The sequence below is a fragment of the Lemur catta genome, chromosome Y (assembly GCF_020740605.2).
Source record: "Lemur catta isolate mLemCat1 chromosome Y, mLemCat1.pri, whole genome shotgun sequence".
Classification (NCBI taxonomy): Eukaryota; Metazoa; Chordata; class Mammalia; order Primates; family Lemuridae; genus Lemur; species Lemur catta.
In genome coordinates, this window is record NC_059156.1 from 4,076,656 (window position 1) to 4,100,216 (window position 23,561).

The 23,561-nt window shown below is 48.4% G+C and overlaps 1 protein-coding gene across 2 annotated transcripts in view; it reads left to right on the forward strand.

The window, feature by feature from the left end:
* The first annotated feature begins 1,420 nt into the window (after positions 1 to 1,420).
* Positions 1,421 to 23,561, forward strand: part of LOC123629106 (F-box-like/WD repeat-containing protein TBL1X) — a 120,279-nt gene continuing 98,138 nt past the window's right edge. For both annotated transcript variants that reach the window (XM_045539077.1, XM_045539078.1), the window contains exon 1: positions 1,421 to 1,494. The gene's annotated coding sequence lies outside the window, so the exon portion shown is untranslated. The remainder of the gene's footprint in view (positions 1,495 to 23,561) is intronic.

Sequence of the window (23,561 nt, forward strand, 5' to 3'; positions counted from 1 at the left end):
GGACAATTTTGGCTGTCACAGCTGGAGAGGCAAGGGCTACTGGCGTTGCGTGGGCAGCGCCTAGGGTTGCTGCGCGACATCCTAAGGTGCACGGAACAGCTCCCCCCGCCCCCGCCCCATCCCTGAGAATGGTCTGGTCAACAGCGTCAGGGCTGTGGAGGTCGAGAGAGCTGCTGTAGGTGCCCCCACACGGGCCGCAGCTTTGAAGATGGCGGTCACCCGAAGACCACCCCGGGCATGCCGCGGTAAATGTGACCCACACTTGTCTGTTTACCCAGTTGACACTCCCCTGTGAGGTCGAATGGGCATTGCAGAGTTAACGTACACACAGGCATCTCCTCAGCCTTTCTGCAGCCCAGAGCATGGTGCCACTTTCCGAGTTGCTACCCTCTCCCCAAACTTGGGAGCCCTCCTTGGCTGTCCCTGACCCTGCCATCCTCGGCTGCCCTTGCTCTCACCGAGCGCCACAGGCCCTGTGCATGTCTGTCCATCTCTCTGCTATGCGCTGTTGTGTCTCCACTGAGCAAAAGCCTTGCTGGGCCTGCTGCAAATGCAGTGGGAAGCCCCTGTAGGCTTCGTAGGTGAAAGGGTGATCAGATTTCCTTTTTTAGTGAAGTGAGCTGATGGGGGTATGGTTTGGCGTGCGTAGGATCTGACTCCTTTCCATGGCTGCGGCGTCCTCTGGGACCTGGGGCCCCGCTGTCCCTTTCTTCTGCTGTCCTGCCTGGGCCTCCCTCCCTCAGACCCAGTTCATTCCTGCCACAGGACATTTGCACCTGTCGTGTCCACAGCCCGGCCTCTCTTGCCCCATTCAAGGGCCCCTTCCTTAGACAGCTCCACCCGGGCCCCCACATGAAGTAAACTCCCCATCTCTGGGTCACCGTCTGTTCCGCCGCCCAGCGTGACCCCCGAGATTTCTCTCACCTCAGGTTCTCTTGTGCATTTGTGTGCTAGCTGATCTTCTCTGCCCTGCCCTTGCCGAGTTGCACCGCACTTCCGTCTTCCGCAAGACCCAGCACGTGGTTCTCGGTGGTGAAAATTTGTTGGGTTGTGTTGACACTAGAAATGCCTGTATTTTCATTTCGTGTGCTTTAGGACGGCAGAGAACACTGTGCCTGTCGTTAGAGTAGATTTTTCAGCTGCTGAAATTGCCTGGCAATGTTGTGATCACGATCAGGTCTGAGATAGCGGCGAGTTGTGAGCAGGCTGGTGCGAAGCGTCTCACCGCGTGCTGTAAACAGAGGCTTATGCCTGAGATTCTCCAGGGGGGCCGTCTGCCCTCTCTCGCGGCGTCGTTCACACAGCTTGGTAGTGCTGCTCACTAAGTCAGACATCTGCCCTGTTGGGAGCGACCGTGAATATGCCTCAGGATGTGTTCATTGATGTTTTTGCCTTAACTTGGGGTATTTTTCATTAACAGGTAATTGAAGGTAGAAGAGAGGCCGGAAACTAAACCCTCAAAGGAAGAAGGGATCTGCCTGCCTTTGGCTCTGAGTAAGTGACGTTGTGAAGTGGATTTCTTACTGCATGATGAATTAACTGTCAACGGCTTCATACTTTCGGTGCTTAAAAAATAAATAAGACTGTATTGGCTTTGTGTAGCGGAAACAGTGATTTCTCAAGATTTCTGGTAATAGGTGATTATGCTAGCAGAGGAAAATGCTGAGTATCCTTATTAACACTTCATAGCAAACAGTTTTATGTAGCTTCTGAAAGTCAGATAAGAATTTTGAGAAAGAAAAATGGAGACTGTTATTAAGATGTGTGTGCTTTTGAGTTGAAACGTAGTTTCTGATCTTTTTTCCGATTCACATTTGAGGCGCTTGTTTTATTTCACCCACGTTACAGTGGGGCCCGTGGGGCCCGTGCTCCCTGAATCAAGAGCATCCTTTTCAGACCATTTCGCATGAAAGCTCTGTTACTTCTGGAGCGTTGCGGAGTATACAGAGATATGCTTGCCCCTTTTTTTGTTTGTCTGGATAACGCATTATAGGGCATGCGTGGGTGCTGTACGGGCCGTGGCGTGGGTGTGTCCCCTTGACGGGGCTGCACGCGCCGTGGTGTGGGTGTGAGCTCTGAGTTGTGCGTGTTGATGGCTCATTCCTTTTGATTGCTGAGTAGTATTCCGTGGCACAGATGTACCAGGGTTCATGCATCCATTCACTTGTTGAAGGGCGTTGGGGTGGTTTCCCGCGTGGGGCTGTTACAGGTAGAGCTGATGTAAACATTGGGTGCGGGTTTGGGTGCGAGCCCGTCGCTGCCGTGGTCCTGTTTCCTTCCCCCTGCGGCCCCGTGAGCTGGGGAGCGGGCTGCCCCAGCTGCGCTCTCAGCCCGTCCTGCACCCGAGGGAGGGTTCCGGCCCAGCAGACTGCAGCCAGAGGGCCCAGTGGCCCATCTGCTGGGGTTCCATTCCTTTCTTGGACCTCAGTGACGGGGGAGCAAAAAGGAATACTCTGCAGAAGGAACAGAGCTGTTGTCCTGTTCAGAGCTGCTGTGCTTGCCGGGAAGATGAGTCGAGTTAAGGAATGCTCCTGCCCCAGCTGGGACATCCGGAGCCCTGGAGCTTTCGGAGGGTACAAGCCAAACCCCAGAAGCCTTCAGGCAGGTAGCACTGCCTGGTGGCCCTCCCTAGAGGCCGGCTGCGTCTCCACACTGTCCCCAGGAGCTGCCTGCAGGGAGCCCCTGTGGGGTGGGGTTAGCTGCTCATGAAGCAGTGCAGGTTGGAGCTCCCTTTGTTCCAGCACCACCGTCACATAAATGCAACTTGGTGTGTGCCTTGGAATCACCAGGGCCAGGGACACGTCAGACAGCTCTCCCTTCATGTCCGTTCTGGTCACCCAGGCCCTCTGGGACTTCTGGGAAGTAGGTTAAATCCTCTGAGCCTCTGTCTCCTGTACGATGGGGCGAATGGGCCGAACCTCATAGTGTATTCACGAGCACGTTGTAGCTGCCGAGTCAGTGCGTGTTCCTTGCCACTCTCCCAGTCCTCTGTCCCCTGCCCGCTCCCTGTTAACAGCCTGGAAGTGGGTGGAAGGTTTCTGGGGGTAGGGGAGGGTATCTTGACCCCAAGGGCACCACTCATTGCCTCTGGGCTTTGTCCTGTTTGTGGGAGGTGTTGTGTGTGTGTTGCATCCCCTGGGCGTTTGCCTTCTGCGGTCTCTCTTGTGTGACTCTGATTACTGTCCTTTCTGAGGTCTAAGTGATGGGGATGGGTGGCCAATTCTCGCCCATTCTCTTTTATCCATAAAACCCAAGAGGGGCACAAATAATCCAGGCAGTCATAATCGAAGCGATCCATGACCTAAAGAGAAGCCGTGCCCTGCAGCCCTGGACTTTCCTGGTGGCATGGATGAGAACTGGAAATCCCCGTAAGGACACAACGGGGGCTCTGGTGGGGTTTTCCCTGCTCAGGTGGTAAGGGTGGTGCTCCACAGAGGTTGCCGGGCAGGCCCCGCGTGGGGTGGGGTGTGCTGCCAACCTATCTTGCCGAAACCCTGAGGCTTCCTAGGCACCCTTGGAAGCACGGCTCGCTGACGTCGAGGTTCGTGAGCCGACAGAACAGTGCATTCTGTGGTCCCTGGCTGATGAAAAGTCCCGATGAAGTGCCGTTTGATCAACCTTTTCCACTCCTTTCCCTTCCCTTCCAGTCTGTGGTTCTCGTTTGCACTGTGTCGTTTCTCTCGAACAGCATTTGTCCTCTGGCTTGCACACGTGGCCGGACCACACACGCGGTGCGGCACGCGCTCCCCGCACACCTGCTTTCTCCGGCAAAGCTGGGCACACTCCTTTGCCCTCGGGCCCGCCAGACCCTTCCTGCGAGGCGGATTGCCACCCCGGCTAGTGGGTGGCAAGCCCAGCGGCTTTCTTCCTGACGGAATTTGAATCAAATGGACGTTAATTAAAATAGTAAATTCTTGAAATTGGCTCTAGATTCTGGTTGTATTAATAAAATGGCCTTGAAGGGGTCTGAAAATGAAGAATTCTTCTGTTTCCGACATGTTCCTTTTTTCTGCCTCTCATCCCAAATCAGAAGATGTTATTTTTCTTAGTGTCTCCTTTTTGTTTTCTTTATAAACAAGGACAGTTCCCAAGTATCTCTTTTTCAGTTGAGGACAGTGGTTCTCTTCTGGGGGGCAATTTTCCCCATCCAGGGGACCTGTGGCCCTGTCTGGAGACATTTTTGCTTGTCGCGGCCTGGGGCTGTGTGTGTGAGATGCTGGCATTGAGAGGGTGGAGGCCAGGGACACTGCTCAGCGCCCTCCACCCCACCACAGGGTGCTCTGGCCCCAGATGTCAGTGGCGACAGGGCCGGCCGGTGTGGGACATGGCAAAGAGCTTTGTGTTCACAGAATATTGCCCTCCGTCTCCTTTCGCAGCAGTTTAGCAACTTGGGTATGAAGCACCACCACGGTAAGCAGTTATACACGTTTGGATCCCCTAAAAGTGACTCTTGAACTCGATGTAACTACACTTTTGGAAAACAATAAGGATACTGTATTAGTCTGCCCGTATTAGTCTGCAGTAACAAAATAGCACAGGTGGGTGGCTTAAACAATAGAAATTTGTTTTCTCACAGTTCTGGAGGCTGGAAGCCCAAGATCAAGGTGCCAGGAAATTGAGTTTCTGGTGAGGCCTGTCTTCCTGGCGTGCAGACGCTGCCTTGTCGCTGTCCTCACATGGCCTTTCTTCTGTGCCTGGTTGGGAGGGCGCTTGTGCCCTGTGTCCCTTCCTCTTCTAAGGCTGCCAGTCTTATCAGACTAGTGCCCCACCTATGAGCTCATTTAACCCTAATTACTTTCCTAAAGACCCTGTGTCCAGATAAAGTCACCTTGGGACTTATGGCTTCAAATCTTGGGGGGTTACACACTCCAGTGCACAAGAGATATAGACCTGACCTTATCCACCTAAGTCGTGTTTTTCTTTGTATTAAGAAAATACATTTTTAGCAAGGGATCGTATATCATAGGAATCAGTTTAATTTAACTTCATTTGTAGTCTATTAAAAAGAAAAATAATCTGCACAATTTGATCTTTTTCCTAGCTGGTAGTTCTGAATCTAATTATTTAGAATAATTCTACAATTCTCCAAATTTCCCATCTTAAGACATCCATGTGCACAATTAGTAATTGTTTAATGGAACCTCCCATGTGAAAATAGTTCCCGAAGAAAAGACTGTAACTAAAAGATCTTGGCCTTTACGTAAGTCCAGGTATAAAAAGAACTATTACTGTTGTGATAAGATATGCATAAAATTTACCATCTTACACAGTTCAGTCGTACAGCCCGGTGGCATTCGGTCCATTCACACTGTTGTGCAGCCACCTCCACCACCCGTCTCCAGAACCGTTGTCCTCTTCCCCACCTGAAATTCTGTCCCCAGTAAACTCAAATTCCTCTGCCCCTTCTCTCTTCAGCCCCTAGCACCTCTGCTTTCTGTCTCTGCGAATCTGACGACTCTGGACACCTCATGGGAGTGGAATGCTACATACAGGCTTGTCCTTTCGTGACTGGCTTCTTTCACTTGGCATAATGACCTCAAGCTTTATCCATGTTGTAGCATGGGACAGAATTTTCTTCCTTTTTAAGGCTGAATAATAATCCGTTGTTTGTATAGGCCACAGTTTGTTTAACCTGCCATCCATCGATGCGCAGTTGGGTTGTTTACAAAAAATTATTTTGAAGTAGGGTTCATTATGTCTGGCTCATGACTACTCTTTAGACATAGAAAGCGATTCCAGGTGGTGCATGGTGAAATCACATTGTGTCCACACAGAAAACACCAGAGCTTTCCTTGTAAACGTCCTCCTGTGCCCTGTCCACAGCTCTCTGCTGTGTCAGGAGCTGCTCTTCTGAGGTCAGCGTGCGCACACACTCACCCCACCTGCCCTTCCGATCCCTGCAGCTTGCAAAGGAAAGAGTAGAGGAGATGCAACAACAGCCGTGGAAGTGTCCCAGGGCATGCCAGCCCACTTCCCACTGGGGTCTCTCGCGGGAGCTCACTTTCCAGCCACGATCCTCTGTAACAAAGACGTGTGGCAGTTCCCCACCAGCCTTCACTCTGTCCCGGAATTGGCTTTCCTCTTTTCACTCCCTGTAACTTTACTTTCCTGCAAAAGCATAAACTTTCGCTCCGTGTATATAAACTTTAGAGACGCTTCGCAATCAGCGTGATGAAGTTGGATCTTTATGTGAAAAGATTCTTGATGATGATTCTGAAATGTGGTGTCTGTAACTTAAACATCCTCTACAGAAATCACCGCTCTATATTTGGATCTGAGTTTGCTCCAGCATGTTGTCACAGTACTCCATCCCAGAGCAACTGCTGTTTGCTTACCAAGGGGATCTTTCTACTCAGATGAGTTTATAACTTTATTTACATGGAATGATCAAGATGGAGTTCGCTGACATTTGGTGCAAAGTAGGACAACAGAAGTGATATTTAATTATCTGTTCATTTGTCCAGCAGATAATAAATGCCTCCTGGATGCAGGTGCTGCGGTTAGAGCAGGTTATTAGTTTGCTAGGGTTGCCATAGCAAAGATGTGATTTGATTTTTAGTTGGGAATGGAAAATGTATAGGAGGCGAGTGTGGAGCTTGAAGCAAGCTTGTTGAAATAATTAAAAACTGGTTACAGAATCTCCATTACCTGTAGCAATTCACATATCTCAAATGTCACCTTTTCACATGGCTCCTTTTCACAGGGTTTATTTACATGAAACGTTGTCATTTTGCACTCTGCAGCAATTTGTCTTGGTCAGCAGATGCAGGTAGAATATTAATGTTGTATGAAATTCGGGTAAGCAGAGAACAGACGGCTTTCTAGCTCTTGAAATCTCTATACTCTGCAGCTGTGGCAAGTTGTTCAACTGTGAATAAAGACATTCTGGACAGTGGCAGGCAAGGGCTGGCACGACCCCATTTACCACAAAATCCCTTGTTTTGTCAGGAAGTATTTCTTGCCATGGGCCTTCTCTGGTTTGGTCTTAATGCCATGGGACCATACGGTCCAGCCAGGCTCCCTTTGACAACCTCTTCCCGGGGAGAGTCCAGGGGGATGTGTGTGGACAGCCGGGTGTGCATGGCCAGGGGACTTTGTGTCTCAAGGATGCTTTGGGGGTCCCAGTGGTAAATGCAGGTGTTTGGCCCTGTTTAGTCTCTGGAGGCTGAGGGTGGCCCCAACCCTGTGTCAGCCAGGCCGGGGGCCAGGGGAGAGGGGATTATCGCCCTGCCAGGCATCTTATGAAATGCAGCCCACCACATTCAATGCTGTCATCATTACTTGGAGAAGGGGTGTGGTGTGTGCACCAGGAAGTGGGCTGCATCGGGCCATGCAGGGATTCTGAAAATGGTGGTTAGATCGATGCAATTTGAGTCACTGAGGCCTCAGGATGCTATTCTGTGTGCTGTGTCTATGTGTTTATTTGGGTAGATGCCAGGACTGTTGTAGGTGGCACAACATCTGGGGACAGGTTTACAGATAGACCCGGACAATTCCAGAATACAAACTGGGCACCACACCCATCAGAAGAGACTGAATTGTATGACGAGACGAAGCAGATCATTGAGACGGCTCCAGATATCTTTCTGGGATGCATAATTGGAGTCTGCATCAACCATCTTCCTTTTCCCCAAGTCCGTAATTCTAGGCTGATCTCACTATTTTTCAGGTTTGTACTTTTTCATTACTTGCATGTAAATTTGGGATGAATGCCTTCTATCTTGACTTCTTGTTTTTTTTTTTTAAATTATAGTTTTTAAAAATATAAGCTTGTCCAAGATTGAGTGGTCAGTTTGTAGAAAATGCAGTTTTTTCAATCTCTGGAAAGTACTCCATTAAAAAAAAAAAAAGAGTTATCCTTATTTTCTCAAGCCTAGAATGTCAGTGGTGCCTGGGATTCATTTAAATTTGCCCACCAGTTAGTCTTTTTGAGAAGTCTTAGAGAAGTGCTGGTGCCGTTACAACAGTCTGGAACATCTTGGGTGACCTGGAGTGGCAGCCCCAGGGCCCACCCTGTGGACAGGGAGCTGTTCACATCTGCGTGGTCCAGGCCAGCACCCGCCGGCCACACACACAGCTCGTGAGCACTCGACTTGTGGCCAGTGTGACTGAGGCACTGAATATCATTTTGCTTTAAGATGTGAACAGCGGCTGCCTGCAGTGGACAGAGCAGACAGATCAGCAGCCGTGCTTGGTGGGTGAGCTCACTGAGTTCCAGCATGCTGGCGCGAGATGCAGGGAGCCGGTCAGAGAGCCAGGCTAACCGGGACTGTGTTTTGGTGGACCGCGGGAAACCAGGGGAGACCTAATCCCTTGAGAAGAGAGTGGCTCTCAAAGGAGGTGATTTTTGCATCCTCTCTGCCCACGCCCTGGGACATCTGATGATGTCTGGCAGTCACAGTGCGGGAGGGTGCTCGTGGCATCTGGTTGGCAGAAGCCAGGGATGCTGCCCAGCGTCCCACGGCGCACGGACGTTCCGCGTTACAGAGAACTTCCCAGCCCCAAATGTGCTGTGGCTGAGAAACCCTGCTTTGTATTCACAAGGCTGGCGTGGCCCTGAGATACGACGCGGACAGCTGCAGACCCAGTTTGATAAATGAAGAGATGCAGCCTGAACATGGGCTCGACCCCCGGGCAGTGCCAAGGCCAGGCTTCGCACTTGCACATGGCTTCTTGGGCTTCTCCTCCTTGCCGTTCTAACTTACATGAGGACAACAATAGGGAGTTCGTGTTCATCTTAAGTCAAAATGGTGACATAGCAGTGGCCTTTTGTGCCTTGGCCTAGTAGCTTTATTGTTAAAAGACAGAAACAACTTGTATCTGCAGCTTTCTGTCAGATGGAATTTGGGTACACCTGACCGTAGATCATACATGTCCACCAGCACTGCTGTGGGCTCAACTAATGGGAGGGTGACAAGGAATGGGGGGTGGCTAAGCTACAAGGATGTGTCCTCCTCACTTTCAGGTTTATTTAACCCTCCGTGATGATTAGAAAGCATTCACAATGTTCCTGTTTTGCAAACCAGTCCTGGCACTATCTGCCAAAACAGAAACACTTAATTAAATAATTGCAAAGGAACTTCCACTTCTTGTTAAGTGCTGTGATGAAATCTTAAAAAATGCTGGCCAGGAGTGGTGGCTCATGCCTGCAATCCTAGCACTCTGGAAGCCTAAGGCAGGAGGATCGCTTGAGATCAGGAGTTTGAGACCAGCCTGAGCAAGAGCAAGACCCCATCTCTACTAAAAATTAGCCAGACGTGGTGGCACACACCTGTAGTCCCAGCTACTCGGGAGGCTGAGGCAGGAGGATCGCTTGAGCCCAAGAGTTTGAGGTTGCAGTGAGCTATGATGATGCCACTGCACTCCAGCACAGGTGACAAGAATGAGACTCTGTCTCAAAAAAAAAAAAAAAAGAAAGAAAGAAAGAAAGAAAGGAAAAAATTCTTTAAAAATGCTAACAGTAATCCCCCCCCACATTGTCACTGATATTAAAGCATAAGTTGTGAGTGTCACAATTAGTAACTCGCTCGCACGTGCACACACGTGGTTGAGTGTTGAAATTGCAAACCCAAGTGTGCCAAGCTGGAGCAGGCAGAAGGGAACACAGAGATGGGAGCTGAAGTAGAGCTCTGTGGATGGCGCTGGGTAGAACTGGGTGCCGCAGTCAAACAAGCATCCCCTGTGCTCCAGCACAAATGGGTCGCCTGTGGCAGGATGCAGGGGCAGCTTTGGCAGGGAGAACGGACGCTCCTGGCATAATGGAATGGAGTCGGCCATTTCTTTTAAAGGTACTGCAAATTGTTGCAGCATTTATCATCCTAAAGAAGCCTGGACAGCTTGCCAAACAGATAACATTGATGATAATAATGAAAAGGAAACCATGATGGCGCTAGTAAATGGAAATCATTTTTATCCTATTTGCAAAAACCATAGAAATAAGTAGGACAGATGTGTCGGCAACTTACTAAGACAAGTTACCCAAGGAGTTAAATTGAAATCGTTCACAAAAAATAAGCTCCCTGGCAAGCCCCAAGCCCCAGGGGAATTTGGATCTTATTTTATTTAAAATTTCTTGAAGCAAAGACCTAATAGGCATTATGTTGCTTATGGTTGCAGGCAATTTTATTGTTTTTTTTTTCCCTAAATATTTGTGAGTGTGTGGATTACCCTGTGTGCCAAAGATGGAAAGTAAAACCACAGAAAGGGGGCAGGAGGTGTCATAAATTCCTTTTCAGCAGAGAATTGAAGCCTCTTGTTATAACAGCCTCGCTCCACAGCAGCGTGATGCAAGACGCTCTAACAGAGCTGAAATGTGCCGCATGTGTGTCCTCCATCCATGCACCGGGCAGCCCCCTCCAAGGCGTCATCACAAGTGCTGAACTAAAATCTGCTGTGACGGGATCTTTAGGCCACCCCACTGTGGGGTAGCACATGCACGGTGTCTAGGAGTTCTGTTTGTAGCACTTTTAGGGACTTATCTTCCCATTTCTTGCATCAGCGCCTTACTGATAGAGCTGGAAAGTGGAACCAAAATAATTAGATTGGCTGTCTGCATCCCTTATGTGCGCTGAGAAGGTATTTGAAAGCAGGCCCTGTTTTCTTCTTGAAAGGCTGAGGGGGAGTGATCAGGAAGCGAATTGCTAGGATGTGGCTGTCGTTTTCCTCTGCACAGCACAGGACACCCTCTGCACTTCGGGATCCCCGCTTTGGCGGGTTTGATGTCAGGAGCCCCATGTGTTTACTCTAAGGAAAATTCTTTGTTTTCCCCGGACCCCGCGGGAGACAGCACTGCCCGTTCTGTGGTTCAGGGATGAATGAGTGCGATTTTACAACTGCACTCCTCAACACAGCAGCCTTTTAATTTCAGCATGCAGTGCAAAGCTGCCCCACCCCATGGTGGATTTGGGGTGTTCTTCAAACACTGTGACTGACAGCAAGTGGAAGAAGGAAGAGGGGAAGGTGGAGACAACTAAGGGAATCTGTAAATGGGGTCCCTGGCTTTGACAGGAGCTAAAATCATCCATGTGCCTGAACCACTGTCATTAGTGCTGCTGTTATGGCTGTTGATGCTCTCGGGAGACCAAGGACTGTAAGAAGGTGATGGCACCACCCATCCTGTGTCCCTAGAAAGTGCACATAGTTACACAAAAACTTCACACACCCCTTTCTCATGGGGCCCAACGCTGTAATTATTCCTAAATGATTTTATTTTGCCTTCCTGAAAGCCATCTGAGTGTGTCCGGTTAAACGTGCATGCGTGCACATTGTTTTCTTGGGGTCTCTTTGTTTTTCCGTTTTTTGCCCACCAGGCTGAATGAAAAGAAGGAAGAGTTTATACTTTGCCACACGTGTATCAGAACGTTCCAGTGTTTGGGCATGGCTGTCCAGTAAGGAGCTTTCTAAGGCTCTGATTCTCCTGATGGGGGGACGCTTGGCAATGTCTGGAGACATTTTGGGTTGTCACAGTGGGAAGTGGGGGCTGCTCCTGGCACCTAGTGGGTGGAGCCCAGGGATGCTGCTGAAGATCCTACTATGCACAGGACAGCTGCCCTCGACCAAGAGTGGCCAACCAAATGTCACAGTGCTGACCCAAGAAGCCCTGTTCTAGGCTAGTTTTCACTTGCTCAGTGCTGCAAGAAGGTTTACCTGCCAAAGGATCGTTTCCGCGGAAAGGACTGAGAGCCTGCACTGGCCAGGCAGGCAGGCATCGGGAGTCTGAAAGGACGTTGGAAACGTGGTCAGGTCAAAGGACAGCGCTGCACGCAGAGCAACCGAGAGACCCCGGAGAGCTGGCGGAGCCTGGCCGCCCGGTCTGCTGAGCTCCGACTGTGTCTCCTGTCGGTTTTCATTTAGGTTCCGCCGAGGTTTCTCCTGAAAGATGCTGACTCAAGGCTGCCGCCCCTCTTATTTCATTTCTTTCCAGGGCAATTTAGGTGAAGCTGGAGCAGAATGTTCCCCGAGGAGGCATTATGAGAATCAGGTCCAGCGTTTGCTAAATAAATGTATCAAGAAACTTCATCATCTTTCCAAGGAGGAGGATAAGCATCTGGCGGAGCCTGGTGCTTTGTGGCAGGGTGGGGCAGGGCCGGCAGCAATGCATGCGGCTGCGTTCTGGTGCACAGTTGCAAAGATTCCCAGCCGGTGCGGTCACACCCTGAATTATTGCCTCAAAGCTGCAAGTTAATGTTTGAAAGGTGTTTTCCTAGTAGCTTGAAGTGCGATTCCCCAGAATACGGCCCGATCCGTGGCCTCAGCCCGTGTTGTATCAGTTGGGTCTCTATCAGCAGAGCACTCCCTTGCGGGCCCGCGCTGATGCTGCCGTGCGTGGGAATTCCCAGACGGGATCTGCTTCCGGCGGCAGGCACCTTAGGAAACGCTCATTTACACATGTTGATTATGTCGCTTGCATTTCTGTTCGTGTGCTACTTGTGTAGTGCGTATAAGAAAGCCTCCCTTATTTTTATCCAAGTGCAGGTGTGTCCTTTCAGCTCGTGCTGTGATGTATCTGGTCAAGCATACAGGAAGATGAGGTTATGAATTTAAGATTCATTTCAGGAACCTCAGCCCCATGGTTGCTCCCCGTAAGTGAGCGTGTGCATTGGCAGCTTTAATGAACTCGGTTCAGTGTCGTGTTATTGTTTGGAAGAGGGCAGTGAACAACACTGGATATTAAAGTGAATTGCATTGTGTAGAGCTTGGGACAGATGTCACCAATGTAGTTCAGACGCTTGCCTGGTAGGCCCCGATGTGTACACACTCAGCTTGTCAATACGGAAATCCCCAAACTTACTCCGAAGTGCACAGACTGTTTCAGGATATCCCCGGTGCTCTTCCCCCACCTTCAGCCGGTCAGCATGTCACGAGCTTGTCTCACCGTCCCCTCGGTGTGCGTCTTCTTTTGAGTAGTTTAAAGCAGATCTCAGACATCACGTCATTTCACCCATAAATATTTCAGGTTGTGTCTCTAACACAGAAGGATTTTTAAAGTGCCGTGATACCGTTACCATCCTGTATTCGTTTCCGAGGGCTGCCACAACCAATTACCGTGGACTGGGTGGCTTAAAAGAACCGACGTGTGTTCTCTCAGTGATGAGGAGGTCGGAAGTCGGAAATCCAGGTGTCGGGGGCTCTGCGGGGAAACTGCCCCCGCCTCTCTTCCCGCCGCGCCCCAGTGGCTGCGGGTGTTCCGTGGCTCGTGGCTGCGTCCCTCCAGTCTCTGCCTCCGTCTTCACATGGCCTTCCCTGTGTCTCGCCTTCTCTTCTGTCTCTCAGGAGGACACTTGTCATTGGGTTTAGGGCCACCGAGGCAATAATCCAGAACAGTCTCATCTCGGGACTCTTAATTTAATCCCATCTGCAGCGTCCTTTTTTAAGAAAATGAGGTCACGGTCTTTTGCCATATAAGGTAATATTCACCAGTTCTGGGGACAGGCTGTGGTCTTGTCCTTCTTCCTTTTTGTTTCTTTCATGCTCCTGGGAATGTGTGAGTTAGGGGAAGACAGATTAGCTTTGTGTCCTGGGGTTTCCTTAAGGTTGTGATGAGTTATTGAGGAAGAGCACTCATGGCATATAAAGGAAGGCGTCGCCGCTAAATGTGGGGGGAAAGTGAATGCACGTTTTACAGGCCAAATGGATGCTTGCAGAAACCAGTGTCTTAGATTAAAATTATATGTGACCCTCCGGTCTCTTCATCTGTAAAATAAGGAGAGCAATGAATTACCTCACAGATTGTTGTAAAGATTAAAGATAAAAATGGATACAGTAGGAACACAGTATGTAAATGCTAAGCATTTAATGTATGTAGTTCATCTCTTCTCCCTTGAGGCTCAAAGTCAAACCAAGAAAGTAATGCCAGCCACACATAATGCTAAGGGCTGATTCCTGTAATATATGACGAACTCCTGTAAGCCCCTAAGGAAAATGACCAACAGCAGCCCATGAGAAAAATGAGCAAAAGAAATGAACAGTTTTCCTTCTTTATTTTTGAGACAGGGTCTTGCTCTGTTGCCTGGGCTGGAGTGCCGTGGTGCCATCATAGCTCACAGCAACCTCAAACTTCTGGGCTCAAAAGATCCTCCTGCCTCAGCCTCCCGAGTAACTGGGACTACAGGTGTGTGCCATCACACCAGCTAATATTTTCCTTTTTGTAGAGTTACCCAGGCTGGTCTTGAACTCCTGGCCTCAAGTGATCCTCCTGCCTCGACCTTCCAAAGTGCCGGGATGGCAGGCACAAACCACTATGCTCAGCCAGAATGGTTTTCTTGGACGGAAATAACAAATAGCTCTCAAACAAAATGTTTGGAGAGATGCTCGGTCTCACTCATTATGTGGGGAATGCAGGTGAAAAGTGTAAGATACCATGTCACCTGTCCTGTTAGCAGAAGTCGACAGCTTGACCCCGTGTTCTGTTGGCGGGGGCTCACAGTGGAACAGGCACCTGTGCTGCCCGGCGTTGCTGGAGGAACAACAGAGGGCAGGTTGGCAAAATACATCAAGATTTAAGAGACACTTACCCTGTGACCTAGAATTGGCACTCCTTGGGATCTATCTCACGGAGGTATTATAAATGTCTGCAAGGCAGTACTTACATGACATTCATCAGAGGCGTTGTTTGTAAAAGCGCTATTGATGGAAGCTACTATTGATAATGAACTTGTCAAATTGTGATAAGTACAGGCATAGAATTGGTCAAACAACGGGAAAAAGGTTAATTCTTTATGAGGAATGGACTCTGAATGACTCTTGCAGTGAGCAAAGCAGGGTCCCCAGTAGCGGGTAGAGTTTATCACACGTTGCGTGTCGAAGCTCAAGGAGGTATACGTAGAACACGTCTGGAAGGAAATACCAAGAACCAGACCTCTTGGGAGGGGCGTGGGGTGAGGCGGGAGGGAGACCTTTCAGCACGTTTGCATTTTGACCCTCTGCATATATTAGCTAATTCAAAATATACCATAAGAAAAGACTCTAGGTCTTATTTTATCCCCATATCATATGAGGTGTTTTCTGTGATCTAGCACAGAAGTCGGCATACTTTTTCTGTAAAAGGCAGGACCGGAAATATTTTTGGCTTTGTGATCTTTGGGGCTCTCTGTCAGGCCTGCCCAACACTGTGGTTGGAAGCAGCCCTAGATAGTAAGCAGGAAAAGGATTGGGGGTGAGCTCCCGTTGAACCTGATTTACACAAGCGGGCAGAGGCCCACTGTGCCCAAGGGCCATCATTCGCTAACCCCATCTGATCTAATGGATCTGATTAGTGTATGTCTCAACTCGAGATTAAAATGTACATATTTCAATGCCCTTGATACTGTAAGTTGGGGTTTTTCCTTATTGTTTCCATAAGTTCATCTTTCCTGATCCCACCACTCCTCACACTGCTGTTCTGATCCCACCTCTGCTCACATCGGTCCGTTTCTTTCTTTGGACTTTTGGCTTAAAATATGTTGTCTCCAGGAAGATATCCTGATTTCATCTGCTCCAGTCATATTTACTATTTTCTTCTAGATGTTAGAGAAGACTTTAAGTGGGCTCCCTGGTTACTTGGCACAGTGGGGACCCAGGTGTGGTAGTTAAATTCATTTTCTGGTTGGCTGGGGATGATCTAAAACTTGTGTTTTAACCCTTTTCACTTCTGTTCTAACCTTTTTTGTTGACTGTCTTTTGAAAATTTCTCTGCCCGAATTACTGTCTTTGTAAGTGTAATGTAGTTGAGTAAAGAGAGAAACCTGGGCTTTGGGATTTGGTGCATTTGGCCTCTGTGCAGGAAACAGTTAACACGTGGGCCTGAGACCACTCTCCTGAGGAGGGCCTGCTGCCGTGTTGGGGACTTAGGTTATTTTGCCATCTGAGTGTGTTCAGTTAAACACGCATGCATGAGTATCCACACATTCTTTTCTCGGGGTCTCTGTTTTTCCATTTTTTGCCCACCAGGCTGAATGAAAAGAAGGAAGCATTTACACTTTGCTGCAGGTGTATCAGAACGTTCCAGTGTTTGGGGATGGCTCTCCAGTAAGGAGCTTTCTAAGGCTCTGATTCTCCTGATGGGGGGACGCTTGGCAATGTCTGGAGACATTTTGAGTTGTCACAATGGGAAGTAGGGGGTGCTCCTGGCACCTAGTGGGTGGAGGGAACCCTGTTTCCAAACAAGGTCATGTCCACAGATACTGGGGATGGGCAATAGAACACAGTTCAACCTGCTACAGTGGCTGCAGTCTTACTGTCCTCAACCAGTTACACTGACTTGTTAATGGTTGGTTAATGGACAAGTTCCCCTAATCTTTGTGGACTGTGGTGGGTTAATTACACAAATGGTTACCAATGGTGAAGTGCTTTAATCTGCCTATGGGAGGGAAGTGAGTGTGTTTGCTCAGGGGCACACAGCTTGTGAGCAGTGGGGCTGCAAATGAACCAGTGTCTGCCTGGATCCAGGGAAACAGACCCTGGTTTACGGCTCAGGTTCACGAGAAATGTTTTCTTCCATGAACTTTAGCAGCACAGACTGCACGTGTTCTATTGCCGACGGCCCTGTATCCTTATTCTTCCTCCGTTTATTTCCATTTGCCCACTCCCTTTACTGCCAAGTTGTTGATGTTTTTTCCAGGCACTTACTGAATGGCGTTTTAGAGAAGCGATGCCACGTCACAGCATTGACATGGTGGCATCTCACGCTTGGGGCTTCTTACCGCCTTGGTTGTTGGTAGGTAGGAACATCCTAACCCTTGGGTCATTACTTCTATAGCAGTCAAAGAAATTATCAAATTATTACTAAACTGTCATGTCTGGTTACATATTCTATTCTGCATTTTTATTGTGGTAAAATATACATAACATAATGCATTCATAAGTGTACAGCTCAGTGGCATTAAGTATATTCATGGTGTTGTAACTATCACCGCTACAGGGTGTCCCAAAGGTCACCTTATGTACAGAAAGTGGGGAATTGTAGCTAAATGTATCTTTATTTACAAAATATTTGTTGCAAAATTTTTCCTTTGTAGTCTCCATACAACTTTTCCTTTCCATATAAAGGAAAAATTTTGTAACGAATATTTTGTAAATAAAAATGCATTTAGCTACAATTTCCCACTTTCCCTACATATGGTGACTTTTGGGAAACTTTGTACGTATAATTTGTATTATATGTACAAATCTTTCATTGTCCTTCCTCATTTAACAACAACTTGCCTTTCCACCCTACCTTCCCACACACTCAGTCCCTGGTGACTTCTGTTCTACTTTCTATCTCTATTTGTTCATATTAGTGGAATGTCTGGCTTATGTCCTAAGCATAATGTTTTCAAGGTCAATCCATGTTGGAATATATATCAAAATGTCATCCCTTTTTATGGCCGAATAGTACTCCTTTGTATAGTGTTTTGTTGTTGTGGGTTTTTTGTTTGTTTGTTTGTTTTTAAAGAATAGCAGTAAGTACCTGCCCAGACTGCTGCCAGGGAGGTCACAGCGCTCACGGGTCTGCATGTATCATGAGCTTCATGGAAACGATGTTTCTTCTGTGAGCTTTTGTGTGTGCTGCTGGTTTTCACATCTGGCTTTGAGAGAGATGGTCACAGGGATGAGGTTCTTTGTCTCTTTGATGCTGTGGTAAGGGAATTGGTCCCTCTGGCTGAATCAGACCCAAATAACAGCCATCCACCCATCTCCCCATCCATCCATCTACCCATCTACCCACCTGTTATCCACCAAACCACCCATTATCAATCCATCCATCTGTCCATCCACCCACCCATTATCCATCCATCCATCCATCCACCCACCCATTATCCACCCACCCACCAAGCCATTATCCATCCATCGACCCACCCATTATCCATCCATCCACCCATCCACCCTCCCTTTATCCATTCATCTATCCATCCATCCATCCTTACAAGCAACATTTACAGAGCATTGAGTCAAGTACTGTCATCAATGATGGATATAGACTAAAGTAACTGACTAGTACTGGGACCAGTATCTTGATGTGGATTTGTTGCTTCATGGTATTTAATTCAGCTGAATGATATTCACATCTTCCACGTATAAATCTGTGTCTTTCCTCCGTTAAGGAATTTTTAGACTTTTTATTTTCAGGTAAAGTGGTTTTATATTTGTGTCCGCATATGTTATCAAGTGCCTTTTTAAACCCATGTTTCCCATTTCATATTTGAAATGAGAATAGTCACAGCCATGAAAAAGATCAATTTAAAAGTGATTCATCGCCACCATTTGTAACTGATTTCTAAGTAGGATGTTTCTGCCTCTCTGGTTTGCCATGTGATAATCACAGTGAAATAACATAAGTCCTCTCTCCTTGAGTGAAAAAACAAATGCCTGTGTTGTGGTGGGCGGTGAGTATCATTTTGATTTCTGAGAGTCTGTGGCTGCCCCATTCTGGTGTTTGCAGATCACTAGGAAATGAAGGTACATCAGTAGGAAGTTCGTCAAGAATTGAGATGTGGTTTTCTACATTCTTTGTTGTAAAGAAATTGGGCATATTTTCGTGCTTTAAATGGAGAATGAATAGAAAACACGATGGTAAGTGAAGGCCCAACTATTGACCAGTGAGAGCAGGTTCCCTTCCAGTCTTGATGCCATCCAAACCCCTGCCCACCAATTCTGTAAATGCAAACCACACCTCTGTGAGGTCCATGCATAGTTTAGCCTCGTCTTCTGCCCCTAAATGCAATGAAGCCCTCTCGAATGAACATCAAGGAGTATATCCAGGTATATTCTGCTTAGGAGATATCCCATGCCTCTGAGAGCTAGCTGGGTGAGGCCTAACCTAAGGCCAGGTGGGGCCCGGGGAAAGGCATGCCCTTGGGTCTGGCCTGTGGGGGGCTGTTTCCCTCTCCTCTCCTCCATCCACCCAGTGCCCTCTCACCTTTCCTTCCCAGTCCCATGCCATCCTCTGGGTGCTCCCACCCTCCCTTCTGTCTACCTGCACCCCTCCGTTTCCATGCCCATTCCCCCTCCCTCCCAAGCCCCGCCCTAGGCTTCCCCACCCTCCCCTCCTTCCCCCAAGTGGGTGCCCTGCCTGGAGCCTCTCTCTCCCCTACAACTGCTCTGGACCCCCAGGCCCCTGGCCACACCCTGCACCCCAGGGGGCAGAAGGGCTGTGCTGCTGCGTGGATGGTCCTCGCCCCACCTGGCTGTGTCCTGGGAAATTCCCACCAGCTCTCTTGGCACACTGATGATGGAGCTGAAACTGCACCCAACCTGGGGTCCCTGGCCCAGGCTTAGCACAGGAAGTAGGTTTAAAACCAGGTGCAGAGAGGGACGCCAGGGAGCATGGTTATCCGAGGAAATGCATCTCTTCAGATACAGCTTTCAAAAAGGTGCTGTTGTGCATCACACAGAGGTCCAGACGCACCAGAGAGAATTACGGCTATGTTTATAAAGTAGGGCACTCTGCCAGCATTAACTTATTTCAGATTCCCAGGGAAACACCTTAAACAATTGTTTATATCGGTACATAATATTATAATAACTTTTCCAGTTCTAGGCATCTTTATTTTAAAAGGAAAATAATTGTGTGCAAACAGAGTTTTAGGTGGAGAATAATATGTTTTAGTCCCTAGGAATTTCCAGAAGGATACGCAGGCAGTAACTTGACTGATTGGTATGAATACTACCGGATCTTGGGCACGTTTCTCTATGAAAACTTTCCACATAGACGTTGCTCGCTCCCATGCTGGTGTTGTGCTCTTTCTTCATCCCAACTGTACCTTATAGGAACTTACCCCTTGGCCATCTCTGTTGGCCTCTTTCTTGTCCAGATACAGGGAGAATCATTTTGGAAACCAAGTTCTTGAGAACCCACAAAGACATGGGTTTTAACCTGGGAGTCTGGCATTGTTTTCTGTGACATAAGAGTGTCTAGCAGACACACACACACACAAAAAAAATCTGGAGCCAAATATTTTAGGGAAGAGAAGTGGCTGATGAGTCAAATTGTTGTTTTAAACAGTTTTCATTCCCCTCAACCTGATTTAGAAAAGACCTCCTTAGAATCAGTAGGTAGTGGTACCTTGAATGGGTTTATTTTATTTTTCTCTCTTGAATAATATTAAATTAGCATATACTTGTATCTTTTTTGGTTTCTCCCTCATTCCCATCCCTCCAAATGCCACGACTTACATTTAATCGGCTTGGTAGCATAACCCCTAATGTAGTGATCTTTGAGGTCTCACAACTTACATTTTATTTTCCTCACTGTATCAGCTACAGTCTGGAAATGTCAGGGTTCCAGAGATTTCTAAAGTAAAGTTACAGTAAAATCCAATAGGACACCAGGGACGTCTGCTCTGGTGGAGCCAGCCCTCTGGCAGCTTGGCGCCGTGGTGAGGGGTTTCTGCTGCTCTGGGGAGGGCAGGCCTGCAGCTGGCAAGGTGGTCCCCAGAACGCTGCCGGGGGCTCTTCCCCCTGCCCTCGGAGAGAGGGGGACGCAGATTCCTAGCCCTGTCGGACAGAGGAAGAAGACGCTGTCAAAAATGTGGCTTGCATGAGGCCATATGCAGCTGGGACATGGTCTAGGAACTCAAATAGCAAAGATGTTCCAGCCAATAATCAGGTTAAATCAGTGTATTCCGTGTTGGTTCCATTTGGTTGCCTGGTGGCTCGCCACCCTGCTGGTAAGGGGGCACTGATTGTGGCATGTCTGAAATGTAAATACCTCTTTGCCTGAATGTCAATCTCCTTTCAGTTTCTCAATTGAGAGGGTTCACGTAATAAATGATTCCCTTCGGGGTCACTGCATGCCTGGCTCCTTGGAGCAGCACGTTGGGGTCCTTCTTTTCAATGTCGCGCTGGCTGTTAGAAAAACACAGACCAAGATGAAAGGAAATCCTTAAGCACGACTTGAATCCTTAGGACGCCTTAAGAATTAGAAGCCCCTGTCCAAACCAGCGCAGCTTGGAAGTTGAAGTTATTTTTCTTTTTAAGCGGACCAGTACCCAAATGGGTTTGTCACCAGCAAAACAGTTTAAAACAGTGCCTCATTTCCACAGCTGAGATTTTGGCAATGGTATCATGTAATTCCGAATGGGTGGAATAAAATTGAGCTTTGATCTGTGATATATTTAAAATAATAATACCATGAATCACGCAGTAAGTGTTGGGAATATTGTTCTTGAAGTTTTAGGTAATTTAATTTTTTGTTTCCATGAAAGTGTTCTCTTCCACTTAAGCAGAACAAAAAATCAGATATACAGAAACTCTGTAAAGTGGGACTCCCCTTCCCCTTAGACTTGATGACATTTCACCTTTCTCCTGGGCTAATCAAAATAAAACCGCAAGGAGACTGACTAACCTCCCTGTGGGACCAAACTGTTGCATTAGCTGATGTGGCAGAATATTGTAAACAGTTGCATGGCTCCATCAATGAAGAATAGATGTGAAGTGTTTTAAAAATACACCAATATGTTGAACTAAAGATGGTTCAGATGTGGATCCTTCCCTCAAGTTCCTTAAGTCTAGCAGGCAAGATAAGAAATGTTCGTTGTTAATACTGACATGGGCCAGCCCTCCTAAATGTGTGCATCCATGGAAAACCAGAGGTCAGCACAAGTGGCCATTTGCCTCGACTGGCAGGTTGGGTGGGTCTCAACCAGGGACAGTTTTGCTCCCCGGGAGACATATGGTAGTGTCTAGAGACGTTTTTGGTGTCACAACTCAAGGGAGGGGCAACGGGAGGGTAGAGGGTAGAGGCCAGGGATGCTACTCAGTGCACTGGTCAGTCCCCCACGGCAAAGGATGACCCACACAGTATATGCCGGGAACATCCCCCTGTCCATTTGTGACAGCCCAGAATGTCTCCACATATTGCCTCATGCCCCGCACGGGGTGTAATCACCCCAGGTTGGGAACCCCTGCCCTAAACTCTAAGGGTCTGCAGTCAACCATTCAGTCCCCTTCCCCCTGAGCTCAGACAGTTAGGTGGCTCCTCCGAGCTGTCCCGGCTTCTTGCAGGGGGGGAGGCCGAGCCCTGTGCCTCTCAGACCTCCCTGGACACCGAGTTTTGTGGTGGTCTCCGGAAGCCCAAGAGTGGGGATCCTGGGGTGGCCTTTCTGGGTCGTGCTAATTTTATGTTAGTTGCTGATTTACAGTCATTAAGGTGCTGGTGGATGTGTGGCGTGCCCATGCGGGAGAGCTCGGAAGGAAGAAGCGTCGGAGAGCCAGCCCGGTGTAAACCCAAGCCCAGGCCTGGCACAGATGTGCACCCCAGGGAGAGAGCGCTGATAGAAATACTCAGTGTCTCCGTGTACGGTCATTTCACCCGCCCTCTCTGGGGAAGACCTAGGGCTAAGCTGGAGGCCCGAAGCCTCATGGTTTCCTGTAACACTAACCCCATCTGGAGTATCTAGTTATAAATAATTGGGCCGAGGCTATAAATTTTTGACATTGGTTCTCAGTATTCATAAGAAAAAGGTCATGAACGTGACTAATTGTGAAGGAAGAGAGCTCAGACTTAAATGGATAGAAGTCTCAGGAAAAAGCAGGTTAGAATAAGATTCAACGCCACTGAAAAAGGAGAAAATGGGTTAAAAAGACTTGGACTTTAACCTAAGGCTGAAGAAGTAGAGAAAAGACCAGATGTTGAGGAAAGACTCGAGCACTGCAGAGAAAAGGCGGCAGGGCATTTCCGTGCCTGCTACTTACCTTAAACCCGGGATGCTTTTTGTGGCTCTATTTTAGAAAGTGAGTTTAGTGATCTGTTCTGGAAGACTCAAGTCTACACCGCCTCTGCTGCTGAGGTTCTTTATGACCCTGCAGACTTTTTGCCTGTCATTTCCTCTCTGAAATTCTGCGAGCATTTTTCCTCCCAAAGGCATGAATTTGGAACAGCGCCGAGTGCCTACTCGCTCACGATCCTTCGGCCCCACACACATAGCCGACTGCCCACTGGCCAGAGCATATGCTGAGTGCCACAAGTCACAGGCATTGACAGAATGCCTTCTAAAAGAAAGAAATGCATGAAATGCCCAGCATTTAGGGAAAATGTTTAGATCCGGCAGTCCTCCAGCCAAATGTGTCCTTTAGGAATGGTGCTGTAGCACAGCCCTTGGCGTGGCTTGCTGCCTGCTGGTGCAGGCGCCGATGTTGTACTGAAGCCCAGGCCGAAGAAAGGAAGTACGAGGCAGCCCTGAATCCCGTCTCTGATGCTGTGAACTTATCGACACTGATCAGGCTGTATAAATTAATCAGTGTCGCCGTTTGTTATGGATTGAATTGTGTCCCATCAAAAGAGATGTTTTAGACTGGGCACAGTAGCCCACACCTGTAATCCTAGTGCTCTGGGAGGCCGTGCGTGGCTGGAGGATCATTTCAGGCCAGGAATTCAAGACCAGCCTCAGCGAGAGCAAGACCCTGTCTCTACTAAAAATAGAAGAAATTAGCCGGGCATGGTGGCATTCGCCTGTAGTCCCAGCTACTCGGGAGGCTGAGGCAGGACGATCGCTTGAGCCCAGGAGTTGGAGGTTGCTGTGAGCTATGATGACACCACGGCACTCACACAGTTTGGGCAACAGAGCAAGACGGTGTCTCTCAATACCTAAGTAAGTAAGTAA